Raw genomic sequence first — 20,869 nt, 5'->3', positions numbered from 1 at the left:
TATAGAAAAGTGATCGACAGGAAAGTTTTCTATAGAAAAGTGATCGACAGGAAAGTTTTCTATAGAAAAGTGATCGACAGGAAAGTTTTCTATAGAAAAGTGATCGACAGGAAAGTTTTCTATAGAAAAGTGATCGACACGAAAGTTTGCTATAGAAAAGTGATCGACAGGAAAGTTTTCTATAGAAAAGTGATCGACAGGAAAGTTTTCTATAGAAAAGTGATCGACAGGAAAGTTTTCTATAGAAAAGTGATCGACAGGAAAGTTTTCTATAGAAAAGTGATCGACAGGAAAGTTTTCTATAGAAAAGTGATCGACAGGAAAGTTTTCTATAGAAAAGTGATCGACAGGAAAGTTATCTATAGAAAAGTGATCGACAGAAAAGTGATCGAGAGCTATGAAATTTGGATAGATCTATCCAAATTTCAAACAAATTTAAAGAGCCAAAAGAGGATGTCCCTTTTAAAACTTTGAAAAAGTACGGATTTTATAGATCGGTTTGATTGAACCTATTATTATTCCACATTTTGCGAATCAAAAGAAGGCATCAGCGGCCAAAGCATTGAAAATCATATTCCCATGAACTATTACGTGTAAACTTTTTTAAGTAATTTTTTTTTTCTTCACTTGTTTTATTATTAGGCTCCTGAATAAATAAAGTAAAACTTTAAGAAAACACATAAAAGAAAATCAGAAAAGAAGCTTTAAAGAAACGAGAGTACAAGTACTGCCAACAGCAGCATTAAAATGATTTTGAATTATGGTCTTTTTTCCAATTTTAGCACAAGAAAAACCTTTATATTTGTTTTTCTTTTTACTCTAAAAATAATTATTTTATGCTTGTTTTATGCTAAATATCTAGAGAAGTGTAAGCAGAAATAAAATATATATTTTAATTGAACACGACATGTGTTCAGGGTTTAAAAGTTTTTCTTATGGGAAAATTTTATTGGAAGGGAAACTTACCTGTACAGCACAATTGAGAAAACAATTATTTTGTCCTGGTCCATTGAGTAAAACCCTTGGAGGGTGGTTCCATGGTCGGTGAGGTGAGTATATTGGGAGCTCTTAGTAGTTCTATGAGACGACTACGTTCAGCCATATTTTGCACTGTGCCCATGTTGTAGTGTTTCGTTGGCACCTGCTGATAGACATTGGCATTGGGAGGACCAGTTTGTGGTCCTTGCCGATAAATGGTGGGTGACATGGGTGAAGCCATGTCTAAGGTTATTGAAGTAGGTTTTCAAAGATATTTGAGGAGGTGGTTTATTTTGTTGACAACATGTCTGTAAAGAGAGAAAGGGGAAAAATTAAGTTTAAAAATATCTGCAAATTAAAAACTCAGAAACTTCAAATTAAAAGTATCTGTTTTACATTTAATAGCTCATTTGCAAATTCTCATTTACTGTTTTACTTTAAGAATTTTTAAACCCGCCTCTGGCTTTCGAATAGTTTATTTGCAAATAACTTTAATTCCGTCATATTTATTTACAAAAGAATGCAAATGATTTACTTTAGTTCTCATTTGAATAGCAGCTGTTTTATTACGTTTTTATAAAACTTCAAATATCTAAACGTTTGTCATAAATATTTTAAATAATTTTACTTTAACATTTGTCTAATAAATGCAAATGTATGCAGTTATGATTGTGACAACCGCATGATGTTACTTGATTGATCTGTCTTAAATAAGAATGCAAATGTTTTAATTTTAAAGATTTCAAGAATGTTAAATACTTTGACATTTAGGGTGAGACTTAAACTGATCAACAGAAACATTTTCTAAAAAAAAATTTGATCGAAAGACGAATTTTCTATATAAAACTAATCGATTTGTTTAAAGAAAATTGATCGACAGAAGAATTTTTTATATAAAATTGATCGGCAAAACATATTTCTATAGAAAATTGAACTACAGAAAAATTATCTATACAAAAATTGAAAATTGTTAAGAGAAAAATGATCGACAGAAATATATTTTATAGAAAAACGATCAACAGAACTATTTTCTATAGAAAAATGATCGACAAAACCATTTTCTATAGAAAAGTGATCGGAAGAAGAATCTTCTAAAGAAAATTGTTTGCCAAAAGAATCGATCGACAGAAGAGTTTTCTGTAAAATTGATCGAGAGAAAAATTTTCAATAGAAAAGTAATCAACAGGAAAAGTTTCTATAGAAAAGTGATCGTCAGAACAAAAGTGATCGGAAGAAGAATCTTCTAAAGAAAATTGTTTAACAAAAGATCGACAGAAGAGTTTTCTGTAAAATTGATCGACAAAAGAATTTATTAATCGACAGAACAATTTTCTATAGAAAAGTGATCGACTGAACAATTTTCTATAGAAAAGTGAACGACAGAATAATTTTCTATAGAAAAGTGAACGACAGAACAATTTTCTATAGAAAAGTGATCGATAGAACAATTTTCTATAGAAAAGTGATCGACAGAACAATTTTCTATAGAAAAGTGATCGAATGAACAATTTTCTATAGAAAAGTGATCGACAGAACAATTTTCTATAGAAAAGTGATCGACAGAACAATTTTCTATAGAAAAGTGATTGACAGAACAATTTCCTATAGAAAAGTGATCGACAGAACAATTTTCTATAGAAAAGTGATCGACAGAACAATTTTCTAAAGATAGTGATCGACAAAACAATTTTTTATAGAAAAGTGATCGACAGAACAATTTTCTAGAGAAAAGTGATCGACTGAACAATTTTTTATAGAAAAGTGATCGACAGAACAATTTTCTATAGAAAAGTGAACGACAGAATAATTTTCTATAGAAAAGTGAACGACAGAACAATTTCTATAGAAAAGTGAACGACAGAACAATTTTCTATAGAAAAGTGAACGACAGAACAATTTTCTATAGAAAAGTGATCGACAGAACAATTTTCTATAGAAAAGTGATCGATAGAACAATTTTCTATAGAAAAGTGATCGATAGAACAATTTTCTATAGAAAAGTGATCGATAGAACAATTTTCTATAGAAAAGTGATCGATAGAACAATTTTCTATAGAAAAGTGATCGATAGAACAATTTGCTATAGAAAAGTGATCGATAGAACAATTTTCTATAGAAAAGTGATCGACAGAACAATTTTCTATAGAAAAGTGATCGACTGAACAATTTTCTATAGAAAAGTGATCGACAGAACTATTTTCTATAGAAAAGTGATCGACAGAACAATTTTCTATAGAAAAGTGATCGACAGAACAATTTTCTATAGAAAAGTGATCGACAGAACAATTTTCTATAGAAAAGTGATCGACAGAACAATTTTCTATAGAAAAGTGATCGACAGAACAATTTTCTATAGAAAAGTGATCGACAGAACAATTTTCTATAGAAAAGTGATCGACAGAACAATTTTCTATAGAAAAGTGATCGACAGAACAATTTTCTATAGAAAAGTGATCGACAGAATAATTTTCTATAGAAAAGTGATCGACAGAATAATTTTCTATAGAAAAGTGATCGACAGAATAATTTTCTATAGAAAAGTGATCGACAGAACAATTTTCTATAGAAAAGTGATCGACAGAAGAATTTTCTATAGAAAAGTGATCGACAGAAGAATTTTCTATAGAAAAGTGATCGACAGAAGAATTTTCTATAGAAAAGTGATCGACAGAACAATTTTCTATAGAAAAGTGATCGACAGAACAATTTTCTATAGAAAAGTGACCGACAGAAGAATTTTCTATGGAAAAGTGAACGACAGAAAAATTTTCTATAGAAAAGTGATCGACAGAAGAATTTTCTATAGAAAATTCAAACAAGTGAAAATAATCAATTAAAAAAATTCATAATTATTTTCCTCAACATTATTTCTTTTTCAAAAAACATTGCTTTAAACACACCTCTTTCTAAATACTCTGCCTCAAATTTAATTAAAACCGCCACCCAAGTTACAAAATAGTTTTTTTCCTCGTAATTTCTTTACATAAATCACGTTTCTTCGTAGTAACTATACTCTTCGACTTTTACATAATTTATTGTTATTTTTTTCTTTAGTTCATATCAAATTATTTCAATTATTTTTTTTTACGAAATTTGCCTTATCAAGCATTTAAAGTGATCGTGTCATAATTTCTATATTTGTTTATTTATTATTGTAGTCATATTTCAGTATTTTGAATAATCAGAAAGAAAAGAAATAATAAAAATTATGTCACGTTTTTAATATAAAATTAAGAATTAAGAAAAAATATAAATTTTGCAGAACTCTACACAAATCAAGACACATACACACAAATTATATGAAATTGTCTAAAGAGGCGCCAAAGTGTTACGTAGAATTTTTTGTTGAAATAAACAGAAAAAAAGTTTTGTTTTGGAAAAATTTAATTTAAAACTAATGGCTCAGCAGGCTTTCTTTTAATTCCAGATATTTTTCAAAAGAGCTGCAGAGCTAAGTTTTCAGTGTATTTCATTATGGTCCTTCGAGCCCAAAAGACGCCTAAGCAATAACAGAACTAGCAAAACTTTTCTTATAATGATTATTTTATGGTCTTATATAATTATTATAATTATTCCAACAGTTCTTTTAATAACGGTAGAAATTCTTTCATAAAAAAATTTATTATAAATTTATATATGAAAATCTAAAAAAACATGTTGACATATTTTTAATCGCTCATCAATAAAAGATTTTTCTATTAACAGCAACTCAACTTTCAAGATATTTTCATTATTCATTCCACAATGCATTATAAAATATTTCATAAAAAACGTCGATTCATTGCAAGCTTTTAAATTCCTAAAACAATCAACGTTTAATAAACCCGCCAAGATTTTGTAACATTCACTTGATAGTAACAAACGTTCACTTAGTCAGTCAGTCTCCCATTCATTCATTCATTCATATATTGATTCATTGATGCTTTAGATAAAAATTAAGTTAAAAAAAACTTAAATAGTTGTGTTAATAAAAAACAATCAAAGATTGTAAAAATTTAAAAAAAAACTCAAACACTTGTTTGCAGTATTTCTGTTTGTATTTTAATCTTTAAATCAAGTTTTAAGTGTCATTTGAAAAACATGGACAAGACTTTTCAATAAAAACAAATAATAAATTAATACAATTTTTTTGTAAAGTATAATAACTAGACAGGTTTTTTGTAAAGTCAATAAAATGTTTTTTACAACAACTATTATTTTTATAGGCATAAATTAAGCTTAAATTGAGTAGTGTAGGAAATGCTCCATTTAGTCGAAAACTACCTTTGATCACAGCCAACTTTTTTTACAGAAAAGTCTCTATGATCATGGTGAACTTTTCTATAGAAGAGTTACTCTGATCACAGCCAACTTTTCTACAGAAAAGTCACTGTAGTCACAGCCAACTTTTCATCAGAAAAATCACTGTACTCACAAACAACTTTTCTAAAGAAAAGTCACTGTAGTCACAGCAAACTTTTGTATAGAAAAGACACTGCAATCACAGTCAACTTTTAAATACACTGAAAATAATCCATGCTCAACTTTACGAAAAAAAATTTCGTAACTTATATTTTCGTAATATTTACAAAAATTTCGTGTATAATTCGATATATTACTTAATAAAACCGTTTACTATTTTTACGAAAGTACGAAAAGTATATTATCACTGAATAAAACCACAATATTTTTATAAAATTTAAGAAAAAGTATTATATAATTGAAGAACTATTTTCATAAAAAAATTAAAAATTCGTGGGGAGAATAATTTTGAACTAAAATTAAAAAAATTATTTTAAAATGAACAAAAATGTTTGCATAAATTAATATTTCGTAAATTTTATCATATTTATTCAAAATTCACTTTTTTCAACTTATGTTAATTAATTTTTCCAAGATTATTTTGCATTATACTAAAATATTTCGGCATGGATTTTTTTCAGTGTAGAAAAGTCACTCTAATCACAGTCAACTTTTCTACAGAAAGTCACTCTGATCACAGCCAACTATTATACACAAAAGTCGCTCTAATCACAGTCAACTATTCTATAGATCACAGTCAACTTTTCTATAGAAAAGTAACCCTGATCACAGTCAACTTTTCTATAGAAAAGTAACCCTGATCACAGTCAACTTTTCTATAGAAAAGTAACCCTGATCACAGTCAACTTTTCTATAGAAAAGTAACCCTGATCACAGTCAACTTTTCTATAGAAAAGTAACCCTGATCACAGTCAACTTTTCTATAGAAAAGTAACCCTGATCACAGTCAACTTTTCTATAGAAAAGTAACCCTGATCACAGTCAACTTTTCTATAGAAAAGTAACCTTGATCACAGTCAACTTTTCTATAGAAAAGTAACCCTGATCACAGTCAACTTTTCTATAGAAAAGTAACCCTGATCACAGTCAACTTTTCTATAGAAAAGTAACCCTGATCACAGTCAACTTTTCTATAGAAAAGTAACCCTGATCACAGTCAACTTTTCTATAGAAAAGTAACCCTGATCACAGTCAACTTTTCTATAGAAAAGTAACCCTGATCACAGTCAACTTTTCTATAGAAAAGTAACCCTGATCACAGCCAACTTTTCTATAGAAAAGTAATCCTGATCACAGTCAACTTTTCTATAGAAAAGTAACCCTGATCACAGTCAACTTTTCTATAGAAAAGTAACCCTGATCACAGTCAATTTTTCTATTGAAAAGTAACTATGTTAAAGTTACTACTAACTATAGAAAGTTGACTATGATCACAGTGAAAAGTTACTCTGATCATAGTGAACTTTTCTATAGGAAAGTTACTCTGATCACAGTGAACTTTTCTATAGGAAAGTTACTCTGATCACAGTGAACTTTTCTATAGGAAAGTTACTCTGATCACAGTGAACTTTTCTATAGGAAAGTTACTCTGATCACAGTGAACTTTTCTATAGGAAAGTTACTCTGATCACAGTGAACTTTTCTATAGGAAAGTTACTCTGATCACAGTGAACTTTTCTATAGGAAAGTTACTCTGATCACAGTGAACTTTTCTATAGGAAAGTTACTCTGATCACAGTGAACTTTTCTATAGTAAAGTTACTCTGATCATTGTGAACTTTTCTATAGAAAAGTTACTCTGATCATGGTGAACTTTTCTATAGAAAAGTTACTCTGATCATGGTGAACTTTTCTATAGAAAAGTTACTCTGATCATGGTGAACTTTTCTATAGAAAAGTTACTCTGATCATGGTGAACTTTTCTATAGAAAAGTTACTCTGATCATGGTGAACTTTTCTATAGAAAAGTTACTCTGATCATGGTGAACTTTTCTATAGAAAAGTTACTCTGATCATAGTAAACTTTTCTATAGAAAAGTTACTCTGATCATAGTGAACTTTTCTATAGAAAAGTTACTGTGATCATAATGAACTTTTCTATAGAAAAGTTACTGTGACCATAGTGAACATTTCTAGAGAAAATTTACTATAATCATAGTGAACTTTTCTAGCGAAAATTTACTGTGATCATAGGGAACTTTTGTAGAGAAAAGTTACTGTGATCTTTTCTCTACAAAAGTGAACTTTTTTAGAGAAAAGTTACTGTGATCATAGTGAACTTTTCTATAGAAAAGTTACTCTAATCATAGTGAACTTTTCTATAGAAAAGTTACTCTAATCATAGTGAACTTTTCTATAGAAAAGTTACTCTAATCATAGTGAACTTTTCTATAGAAAAGTTACTCTAATCATAGTGAACTTTTCTATAGAATAATTACTCTAATCATAGTAAACTTTTCTATAGAAAAGTTACTCTAATCATAGTGAACTTTTCAAAAAAAAAAGTTACTCTAATCATAGTGAACTTTTCTATAGAAAAGTTACTCTAATCATAGTGAACTTTTCTAGAGAAAAGTTACTGTGATCATAGTGAACTTTTCTAGAGAAAAGTTACTGTGATCATAGTGAACTTTTCTAGAGAAAAGTTACTGTGATCATAGTGAACTTTTCTAGAGAAAAGTTACTGTGATCATAGTGAACATTTCTAGAGAAAAGTAACTGTGAGCATAGTGGACATTTCTAGAGAAAAGTTACTGTGATCATAGTGAACTTTCCTAGAGAAAAGTTACTGTGATCATAGTGAACTTTCCTAGAGAAAAGTTACTGTGATCATAGTGAACTTTCCTAGAGTTACTGTAATCGTAGTGAACTTTTCTATAGAAAAGTTATTGTGATCATAGTGAACTTTTCTATAGAAAAATTACTGTGATCATAGTGAACTTTTCTATAGAAAAGTTACTGTGATCATAGTGAACTTTTCTATAGAAAAGTTACTGTGATCATAGTGAACTTTTCTATAGAAAAGTTACTGTGATCATAGCGAACTTTTCTATAGAAAAATTACTGTAATCATAGTGTACATTTTTAGAGAAAAGTTACTGTGATCATAGCGAACATTTCTAGAGAAAAATTACTGTGATCAAAGTGAACTTTACTCAGAATGAAACAAAAAGATAAAAAACAATGTATTTTTAAAATTTGTTTTTTTATGTAAATTATTAAGTGAATGAACCCATTATTCAAACTATTTCACATTCTAAAGAAATTTGTTTAAATCTTTTATAAAACATGTTATATTTTATTATGTAAAATTTCTTTTCGTTTCTAAAAAAAAAAACTATTTAAATAATAATCACATTATATCTTTATAAATTATCTAAATTACTCAATATCAATGCCAAATTAAGTTAAAAACCATCATGGCTTTGAAAAAAACAAACAATTAGCAACACCTTTCGTCATTTTAAACCGTAAATAAAATTTAAAAAAATTTTTGGAGAAAAAAATTCTGTTTCAAAAACCAGAAATAAAACACAAGTGTTTTTTTTTCAAATTCAAATGGTTTAAAAATTATAGACAAAAAAATGTTTTCGAGTAATATTTTAAAATATTAATGTCTGTATTTGTCCATGATGAAAAAAACAGAAATGACGAAAACAAAATATTAAATATAAACAAATAAATTAAATAATAGTAGACAAGAGTATAACAAAAAATAACACAAACAAGTTTCAACGTGGGCGTTAAAAATTAAAAATGTTTAATATTTAAATTTTTTATAATTTGGAAAAAATTTAAAAAAATATATACAAAAAAAGGAAGTAAAATTTTCAAAATTTTATAAAATTATGTTTTAGATGAAAATCGCTTAAAATTTTTTTGGTATATGAAAGAGCATAACATTATCTAACAAAATGTAAGACAATAATTTAAATAACTTTATAAGTATTTGTTTAATCAATCGACAAAAATTGCAAAATTTTAAAAAATTTTTTAAGAAAAATTAAAATTTTTAACATCAACCAATAACTAGTAAAACTCTAAAATTGAAAAATATTTTTCAATTATAAAACAGATTACAACATTATCTTTGTAAATCTACAAAAAACAACTAAAATACTTCATAAGCTAATTTTTAAAAACTGAACAAATCTTAGTGTAAAATAATTCCAACCCAACAATCTCTTCTTCAGTTTACTAATATTTTGTCTCTAGTTCTTCTTAACCACTCTTAACTATAATTCTATCTTTAATAACAATAAAATAACAATGTTTATGTTTAAATAAATAAATTATTATTGACTAAGTATTAAAAATTATATTTTATTTCCAAAGCATAAAAACTCATTAAATTTGCAAATTTAAAGTTGATTCGTTTAGTTTTTGTTTTTTTTTCTCAACAAATGTAAAATTATGTTGATATCTATGCAAATAACTACCAAACTCAAGACATTGGGTTTTTATTTAAAATTACTGTGCATAAATAATACTTTTTTTACTTTAATATTTAACCACGTGCTTTAAGCATAAATTATGATGTGTATGGTGTAAAAGCTTTTTTCGTTCGTAATTAAAGTCACAGCTTAAATATAAACAAATTAATAAAAAAAACAAAAGAAAATTAACATTTTAATTGCTTTTGCGTTTTTGTTTATAAACAACAAAAAATGTATTTAAAATTAAACTTTTAAACAGGTGAATTAACAACAAATAGGCTCGTCTCATATATTTTTATATAAATTAGTTAATAAGTTTCAATATTTTGAATAAATTTTAGAAAATAGTAAAAAAAAAACAAGTTTTGGTTTTTAATGCAACTATTAGATACCCTGATTACAGTGAACCTTTCTGTAGAAAATATCACCAGAAAAGCTACTCAGATTACAGTGAACTTTTTTTTATTACAATTACAATGAACTTTCAAAAAGTGAGTTAAACTGATCACAGTGAACTTTTCTATAGAAAAGTTACCCCCTGATCACAGTGAACTTTTCTATAGAAAAGTTACCCCCTGATCACAGTGAACTTTTCTATAGAAAAGTTACCCCCTGATCACAGTGAACTTTTCTATAGAAAAGTTACCCCCTGATCACAGTGAACTTTTCTATAGAAAAGTTACCCCCTGATCACAGTGAACTTTTCTATAGAAAAGTTACCCCCTGATCACAGTGAACTTTTCTGTAGAAAAGTTACCCCCTGATCACAGTGAACTTTTCTATAGAAAAGTTACCCCCTGATCACAGTGAACTTTTCTATAGAAAAGTTACCCCCTGATCACAGTGAACTTTTCTATAGAAAAGTTACCCCCTGATCACAGTGAACTTTTCTATAGAAAAGTTACCCCCTGATCACAGTGAACTTTTCTATAGAAAAGTTACCCCCTGATCACAGTGAACTTTTCTATAGAAAAGTTACCCCCTGATCACAGTGAACTTTTCTATAGAAAAGTTACCTCCTGATCACAGTGAACTTTTCTATAGAAAAGTTACCTCCTGATCACAGTGAACTTTTCTATAGAAAAGTTACCTCCTGATCACAGTGAACTTTTCTATAGAAAAGTTACCCCCTGATCACAGTGAACTTTTCTATAGAAAAGTTACCCCCTGATCACAGTGAACTTTTCTATAGAAAAGTTACCCCCTGATCACAGTGAACTTTTCTATAGAAAAGTTACCCCCTGATCACAGTGAACTTTTCTATAGAAAAGTTACCCCCTGATCACAGTGAACTTTTCTATAGAAAAGTTACCCCCTGATCACAGTGAACTTTTTCTATAGAAAAGTTACCCTGATCACAGTGAACTTTTTCTATAGAAAAGTTACCCTGATCACAGTGAACTTTTTCTATAGGAAAGTTACCCTGATCACAGTGAACTTTTTCCATAGAAAAGTTATCCTGATCACAGTGAACTTTTTCCATAGAAAAGTTACCCTGATCACAGTGAACTTTTTCCATAGAAAAGTTACCCTGATCACAGTGAACTTTTTCCATAGAAAAGTTACCCTGATCACAGTGAACTTTTTCCATAGAAAAGTTACCCTGATCACAGTGAACTTTTTCCATAGAAAAGTTACCCTGATCACAGTGAACTTTTTCCATAGAAAAGTTACCCTGATCACAGTGAACTTTTTCCATAGAAAAGTTACCCTGATCACAGTGAACTTTTTCCATAGAAAAGTTACCCTGATCACAGTGAACTTTTTCCATAGAAAAGTTACCCTGATCACAGTGAACTTTTTCCATAGAAAAGTTACCCTGATCACAGTGAACTTTTTCCATAGAAAAGTTACCCTGATCACAGTGAACTTTTTCCATAGAAAAGTTACCCTGATCACAGTGAACTTTTTCCATAGAAAAGTTACCCTGATCACAGTGAACTTTTTCCATAGAAAAGTTACCCTGATCACAGTGAACTTTTTCCATAGAAAAGTTACCCTGATCACAGTGAACTTTTTCCATAGAAAAGTTACCCTGATCACAGTGAACTTTTCTATAGAAAAGTTACCCTGATCACAGTGAACTTTTCTGATCACAGTGAACTTTTCTGATCACAGTGAACTTTTCTATAGAAAAGTTTCTCGGATTACAGTGAACTTTTCTATAGAAAAGTTTCCCTGATTACAGCGAATTTTTCTGAACAACTATCTTGTAGATAATTTGCCGTGATAACTGTCGACTTTGTTATTTTATATAAAAAAACTATTTATGTCAAGTTCCCTAGCTTTACTGCCTCTCATCTTATAACCTTAAACGTGTAGGTTTCCTAAAACTTTTATCAAATTACAAGTAATAATTATTTTATAGTCACACTAATCAACAACATAATTTTGTAGGTGTTGTTGCATGAAAACCGAAAGCAACACCTACTAAATTGACAAAAATTAATAAATTTTAACAAAAATTACAAAATACATACTTCCATATGAGAAAAAACTATCATACATAAAAATACTATCATTTATAAAAACAAATTTTTACTGCAAACTAATTTTATGATTACTTAACATAATGATGAAGTTTGCATTTAAAAAAAAAATAAATAAAGTTGACCACCGCTTATTTACAATTAAAATTCTTGGAAAATTCTCGTAAACAAGCCAGAAAAAACAGCCAACAAAATTGTAGCAATTTTGTTTACAAAAACAAAAATAGTTTTTGCTGGCAATTTTGTCTTACCAGAATAACTCGTTTTTTTCGTAATTGTGGCAATATTTACGGTTTTCTTTTAATAATGTGCATGAAGTTTAGGACATAAACATGCAACATGCGTACACGCAATATTGTTAAAGTTGCAGTTTGAGGTAAAGGCAAAATAAAGTATCGACAGGCTTTAAAGTTATGAACAGCATTTTAACCCTTAAAGGGTGCAACAATGATAGATCGGTCAATATTCTGGACTGTAGAATAATCTCTAGTCTGGACTATAGAACAATCTATGGTATTGACTATAGAACTTTCTAGAGTCTGGAATATAGAACAGTCTATAGTCTGAACTAAAGAACAGTCTATAGTATGAACTATAGAACAGTCTATAGTCTGAACTATAGAACAGTCTATAGTCTGAACTATAGAACAGTCTATAGTCTGAACTATAGAACAGTCTACAGTCTGAACTATAGAACATTCTATAGTCTGAACTATAGAACATTCTATAGTCTGAACTATAGAACATTCTATAGTCTGGATTATAGAACAGTCTATAGTCCAGACTATAGAACTGTCTAGACTATAGAACTGTCTATAGTCTAGACTATAGAACTTTCTATAGTATAGACTATAGAACTATATGTAGTCTAGACTATAGAACTTTCTATAGTATAGACTACAGAACTATCTATAGTCTACACTATAGAACTGTCTATAGTGTAGACTATAGAACTGTCTATAGTCTAGACTATAGTATAGTCTATAGAACTTTCTATAGTATAGTCTATAGAACTATCTATAGTCTAGACTATAGAACTGTCTATAGTATAGACTATAGAAGTGTCTGTAGTCTAGACTATAGAACTTTCTATAGTATAGACTACAGAACTATCTATAGTCTAGATTATAGAACTATCTATAATCTAGACTATAGATAGTTCTATAACTGTCTATAGTCTAGACTATAGAACTGTCTATAATCTAGACTATAGAACTGTCTATATTCTAGACTATAGAACTATCTATAGTCTAGACTATAGAATTGTCTATAGTATAGACTATAGAACTATCTATAGTCTAGATTATAAACCTATGTATAATCTAGACTATAGATAGTTCTATAACTGTCTATAGTCTAGACTATAGAATTGTCTATATTCTAGACAGTCTATAGTCTGGACTATAGAACTGCCTATAGTCTGGACTATAGAACTGCCTATAGTCTGGACTATAGAACTGCCTATAGTCTGGACAATAGAACTGTCTATAGTCTGGACTATAGAACTGTCTATAGTCTGGACTATAGAACTGTCTATAGTCTGGACTATAGAACTGTCTATAGTCTGGACTATAGAACTGTCTATAGTCTGGACTATAGAACTGTCTATAGTCTGGACCATAGAACTGTCTAGATGGATAGTTCTATAACTGTCTATAGTCTAGACTATAGAACTGTCTATAGTCTAGACTATAGACAGTCTATAGTCTGGACTATAGAACTGCCTATAGTCTGGACTATAGAACTGCCTATAGTCTGGACTATAGAACTGCCTATAGTCTGGACTATAGAACTGCCTATAGTCTGGACTATAGAACTGCCTATAGTCTGGACTATAGAACTGCCTATAGTCTGGACTATAGAACTGTCTATAGTCTGGACTATAGAACTGTCAATAGTCTGGACTATAGAACTGTCTATAGTCTGGACTATAGAACTGTCTATAGTCTGGACTATAGAACATTCTATAGTCTGGACTATAGAACTGTCTATAGTCTGGACTATAGAACTGTCTATAGTCTGGACTATAGAACTGTCTATAGTCTGGACTATAGAACTGTCTATAGTCTGGACTATAGAACTGTCTATAGTCTGGACTATAGAACTGTCTATAGTCTGGACTATAGAACTGTCTATAGTCTTGACTATAGAACTGTCTATAGTCTGGACTATAGAACTGTCTATAGTCTGGACTATAGAACTGTCTATAGTCTGGACTATAGAACTGTCTATAGTCTGGACTATAGAACTGTCTATAGTCTGGACTATAGAACTGTCTATAGTCTGGACTATAGAACTGTCTATAGTCTGGACCATAGAACTGTCTATAGTCTGCACTATAGACTGTCTATAGTCTGGACTATAGAACTGTCTATAGTCTGGACTATAGACTGTCTATAGTCTGGACTATAGAACTGTATATAGACTGGACTATAGAACTGACTAGAGTCTGGTCTATAGACTATAGTCTAAAGTCTATAGCCTGGACTTTAGATTAGTCTATAGTCTGGTCTGTAGATCTATCTTTAGTCAGGACTATATACAGATATTACTATAAATAGTATGTAATGTACATAAATCTATAGTCTGTCATTTAGATCATACTAAAGTCTGGCCTAAAGATCATTCTATAGTCTCGACTAAAGACCATTCTATAATTAGAACTAACGATCAGTCCATACACCTTAATCTAGTCCACTTAAGGGTTAATGAAACCAACAAAATGCAAAATATGGTAGACATCATAAATACAGTCTAAAAACATTGTAAACAAATTTATATATTTTTTTAATCTAAAACTAAAGTCCAAGTTGTGTGTCCGAATCAAAAAAATACGTTAATAAATACAGTGATTAAAATATTTGTCAGTCTTTAAAAAAAGGCAGGGTAAAAACGTTTCTTTCTACTCTCATGTTCAATTCTAATAATGTAAAGAAGAAGAACCAGGTTGTGGTTTTCTATTTGACCAGAAATTCAAACAACAAGTGGCTGTCTGATCGTGGTGTCAATTTTTGTTTAAAAGCGGTGCCTGTTATTGCAATTGAGGATCGATAGATAGATAGATCGTTTAAATGAACGTACGATCTAACAGGTGTTTGTTTTATAGTTTCTAAGTTGCGTTTATGGTTTCGTAATTAGAGCATTTGTGGTAAAAATTATAAATACATCTGAAATAATATTAATAGTTCTGGGTTTTTTTGCAAGACATGAGAAATAATGAATGGATAAAAATGGATTTAAAAATAAAGGAAGGAATTCGTAGAAATTATTGGCTTAACATAAGGATAAATAAAGAGTTTTTAATAAAATACTGGAATAGTTATAAAAAGTAGTTGTTTAAGGCAATTTTGCCATTAATATAAAAATATTCAGACTTTCGGCTTTATATTAAAATATAAATAGAGAATGTCATGATCACTTTTATAGTTTTTTTGAATGATCATGCTTTTTACTATAAAAATCTGAAATGATTTGTTAATTTTTTTCGTAACAAACAAGTTTTTTGTCAAATCAAAGGTTTGCCTTCTTTATAAATATTAAGAAAAAAACTTGATCATATGATAATGAATATGATCATGTAGCTAAGACTCTCCTCTATATAATTTACATAAATTAATACCCAGAAAACTTTCTCTTTAAGAATTCTGTTAAACTTTAACCAGCAGCTCTTTATTTATTAAACAGATTTTATCTCTTCAGAACTACAACCTTTTGACGATCAACTTGCCACTACTTGGTTAAAAACTTAAAAGATTTGATTAATTACTCTCTCTTTCACTCCCTTCCACCACAGTGTTGTTAATCACACCTTTACTAACTATAAATTTAATTTAAATTACCTTTAAAATTGATTTATTAAATCATTAAAATGTTTTCAAGTTTTTGTTACAAAAAAAATTTTAAATTCCAAAATTATTTGCATAAATTTAATGTTTATTAAACCAAAGTCTGTCTATTAGTTTGGTTTATTTTGAAACAAAGTCGCTTTTTACCAATAATTTTGTAAATGACATAAATTTGTTTTAAATGTCTGTTTGGCAAGACATGGGCGTAGTTGTCAACTTCTTTTTTTTTCAAATTCAAACTTTATGGTTAAGTGCAGAAAATGACAGCTAGCTGTCAAAGTAAAACACAAAGTAATATTATGAATATAAAACTAAATAAATAATTAATTAGATTAGCAGGGTGCTGTACAGAAAGATAATAGGCCTTGCATATTAATTAGGCAAATGAACCCGGACAAATATTATAATATAAACTTGAAATTTATTGTATACAAAATAAAATTATTATTAAGAGAATAAATTGGAAGGAAACAGAAAATAGATTTTTAGTTAACAGTTGTATACAGATCAGTCAATAAGCTGCACAATGGATCAGTCTATGCTCAGGACTACAAATCAGTCTATAGTCTAGACTAAAGATCAGTCTGTAGTCTTGACTATAGATCAGTCTGTAGTCTTGACTATAGATTAGTCTATAGTTTTGACTATAGATTAGTCTATAGTCTTGATTATAGATTAGTCTATAGTATTGACTATAGATTAGTCTATAGTCTTGACTATTGATTAGTCTATAGTCTTGACTATAGATTAGTCTATAGTCTTGACTATTGATTAGTCTATAGTCTTGACTATAGATTAGTCTATAGTCTTGACTATAGATTAGTCTATAGTCTTGACTATAGATTAGTCTATAGTCTTGACTATAGATTAGTCTATAGTCTTGACTATAGATTAGTCTATAGTCTTGACTATAGATTAGTCTATAGTCTTGACTATAGATTAGTCTATAGTCTTGACTATAGATTAGTTTATAGTCTTGACTATAGATTAGTCTATAGTCTTGACTATAGATTAGTCTATAGTCTTGACTATAGATTAGTCTATAGTCTTGACTATAGATTAGTCTATAGTCTTGACTATAGATTAGTCTATAGTCTTGACTATAGATCAGCCTATAGCCTTGACTATAGATTAGTCTATAGTCTTAACTATAGATCAGCCTATAGCCTTGACTGTAGATTAGTCTATAGACTTGACTATAGATCAGCCTATAGCATTGACTGTAGATCAGTCTATAGCCTTGACTATAGATCGCTCTATAGCCTTGACTATAGATCAGTCTATAGAATTGTCTATAGATTGGTCTATAGTCTTGTTTATAGATCGGTCTATAGTCTTGACTATAGATCGGTCTATAGTCTTGACTATAGATCGGTCTATAGTCTTGACTATAGATCGGTCTATAGTCTTGACTATAGATCGGTCTATAGTCTTGACTACAGATCAGTCTATAGCCTGGAAGTCTATAGTCTGGACTATAGATCAGGCTATAGTCTTAACTAAAGATATGTGAACATTCTTTAGTCTAGACTATAAATCAGTCTTTTGTCTTGACTTGAGATTAGCCTATAGTCTTGCATAAAGATCAGTCTATAGTTTTATCTTTAGATCAATTTATAGTCTCGACTATATAGATAAGTAATGACTATTAATCAGTCTATATTCTTGACTATAGTCTATATTGTTGATTACAGATCGGTTTATATTCTGGAATATACATAGATCAGTCTACAGTCTGGACTATAGATCAGTCTATAATCTGGACTATAGATCAGTCTATAATCTGGACTATAGAACAGTCTATAGCCTGGACTATAGAACGGTCTATAGCCTGGACTATAGAACAGTCTATAGTCTGGGCTATAGAACTGTCTATAGTCTGGACTATAGATCTTTCTATAGTCTGGACTATAGATCAGTCTATAGTCTGTACTATAGATCAGTCTATAGTCTGGACTATAGATCAGTCTATAGTCTGGACTATAGATCAGTCTATAGTCTGGACTATAGATCAGTCTATAGTCTGGACTATAGATCAGTCTATAGTCTGGGCTATAGATCAGTCTAAAGTCTGGACTATAGATCAGTCTAAAGTCTGGACTATAGATCAGTCTATAGTCTGGACTATAGATAGTCTAGACTATAGATAAATCTGGACTATATTAGTCTATAGTCTGGACTATAGATGAGTCTATAGACCTGACTATATATCAGTCTATAGTCTAGACTATATATAAAGCTATAGTATGGACTATATATCAGTATATAGTATTCACTATAGATCAGTCTATAATCTGGACTATAGATCAGTCTATAGTCTGGACTATAGATCAGTCTATAGTCAATCTATAGTCTAGACTATAGATCAATCTATAGTCTGGGCTATAGATCAATCTATAGTCTGGACTTCAGATCAGTCTATAGTCCGGACTATAGATCAGTCTATATTCTAGAATATAGATCAGTCTATAGTCTGGGCTATATATCAGTATATTATCTAGAATATAGATCAGACTATAGTGTGGACTATAGATCAGTCTATATTCTAAAATATAGATCAGCCTGGACTCTAGATTAGCCTATAGTTTGAACCGTAGATTAGTCTGTAGCCCTGACTATTGATCAGTGATTACAGATAATGAGAATAAAAGGTCTTATTTTTTAAAAGTAGCTCTTCAGTTATTAAGGCTTTTAAAATTAACCTTTAATTTTAAATCTATTATATTATGAGAACTAAATGTGGAACGGAAATTAATCTAAATCAATTGCTAATAATCATACTAATTATATATTTTCAAAATTGAGCTAATCTCTAATACAAACATTCAATATTTGCTCTAATTTCAATGAAAAAAAATTAATGGGCGTTAATTTTAGGTATTTTACATCATTAGTCATTTTCACACTTTATTTTCGGTTTCATTACAAAATTTCGAATGAAAAAAAAAAAACACAGAAATACAAACTACACAACACAGCATTTCCGCTTAAAGTCATTAAGTTTAATAAACCTGAAAGCAAAAAAAATTAAAGAAAACAGAAAATACTATTTAAAACTAAAGTTTAAATAATAAAAAAAACGCGAGCAAAACAAATATTCAAGGCAAATTAATTAGTAAAAAGTATTAATGGTAAATGATTTTCAAATGCGACCTGTTAACAACTTTTTAGCGATAACAAAGTTTTGAAACTAGTCATAGGAAACTGAGACTAGTTTTCAAAACATAAAAAATGTTAGAAATTTTTATTTAAAATATATTTTCTAAAAAAACACGTACGCACTATAAACATTTTATTAAAATAATTTAGAAAAAAAAAGAACTTGTTAAGCAATAATCATTAAATTGAAAACGCCAAAGTCACGATTAATGTTAAAAATTAAGCAACAATCTTAGACATAAGAATTTATATAAAAAAATTTATTTGCTTATTTATAAGAATTTATAGAATTACTTCTAATTCCCTTCAAATTCCTATTACAGTTTAAGTTTTCAACACAAATTTCTAATCATGTTCTCTGTCATTAATTGTTTAGTTTCAATAGTTGTTGCTATTTTTATCTTTCTTTAATGGTTTCCGACTGTCTGTCCGTCTGTCTTTCTGCTATTTGCTTGATCATTTTACTTTTAGTTGATTTTTGAACTTGTTGTCAATTCATATCAATTGTAAAAAGTCTTTGTAAAGTTTTTGTTTTTATTTTTATTGTTTTAAGGGGCTCAATGACATAAAATTCGTTTTTTGAAGTTGTCAACTTTTAAATGTTGATTGTTGGTTTATTTGTTTACATAAACAATAATTAAAAAAAAAAACAATAACAATCATAAAAAACTACACGACTAAATATATAAAAATATACTTTCATGTTTAGCCGTTAAAAAAAAACTTTGCAAAAATACAAATTTTATTTAAAAATTATTTAGTTTAAACATGTTAACCAAGAACTTTAAATTTTAAAAATCAAAATTTTACAAAAAACTAACGATAGCATATTTTCTTATTAATGACTGATCTATAGTCCTGACTATAGACTGATCTGTCTATACTATAGACTCTTCTATAGTCTATACTATAGACTCTTCTATAGTCTATACTATAGACTCTTCCATAGTCTATACTATAGACTTTTCTATAGTCTATACTATAGACTCTTCTATAGTCTATACTATAGACTCTTCCATAGTCTATACTATAGACTTTTCTATAGTCTATACTATAGACTCTTCTATAGTCTATACTATAGACTCTTCTATAGTCTATACTATAGACTCTTCTATAGTCTATGCTATAGACTGATCTATAGTCTAGATTATAGACTGTTCTAAAGTATATGCTATAGACTGATCTATAGTCTATACTATAGACTGATCTATAGTCTATAGTATAGACTGATCTATAGTCTATAGTATAGACTGATCTATAGTCTATAGTATAGACTGATCTATAGTCTATAGTATAGACTGATCTATAGTCTATAGTATAGACTAATCTATAGTCTATAGTATAGACTGATCTATAGTCTATAGTATAGACTGATCTATAGTCTATAGTATAGACTGATCTATAGTCTATAGTATAGACTGATCTATAGTCTATACTATAGACTGATCTATAGTCTATACTATAGACTGATCTATAGTCTATAGTATAGACTGATCTATAGTCTATACTATAGACTAATCTATAGTCTATACCATAGACTGATCTATAGTCTATACTATAGACTGATCTATAGTCTATACTATAGGCTGATCTATAGTCTATACTATAGACTGATCTATAGTCTATACTATAGACTGATCTATAGTCTATACTATAGACT

The 20,869-nt window shown here is 29.1% G+C and overlaps 1 pseudogene; it reads right to left on the bottom strand.

Annotated features, from left to right (window-relative positions):
• Window positions 1-966: 966 nt before the first annotated feature.
• The window catches only part of LOC119610907, a 43,208-nt pseudogene continuing 23,305 nt past the window's right edge, over window positions 967-20,869 (bottom strand).

This window comes from Lucilia sericata, unplaced genomic scaffold (genome assembly GCF_015586225.1).
Source record: "Lucilia sericata isolate MDLA Ls3-8-SP2 unplaced genomic scaffold, ASM1558622v1 Contig001307F_arrow, whole genome shotgun sequence".
Lineage (NCBI taxonomy): Eukaryota > Metazoa > Arthropoda > Insecta > Diptera > Calliphoridae > Lucilia > Lucilia sericata.
Note: the sequence above shows the minus strand (reverse complement) of the source record. Positions and strands in the feature narration are given on the sequence as shown.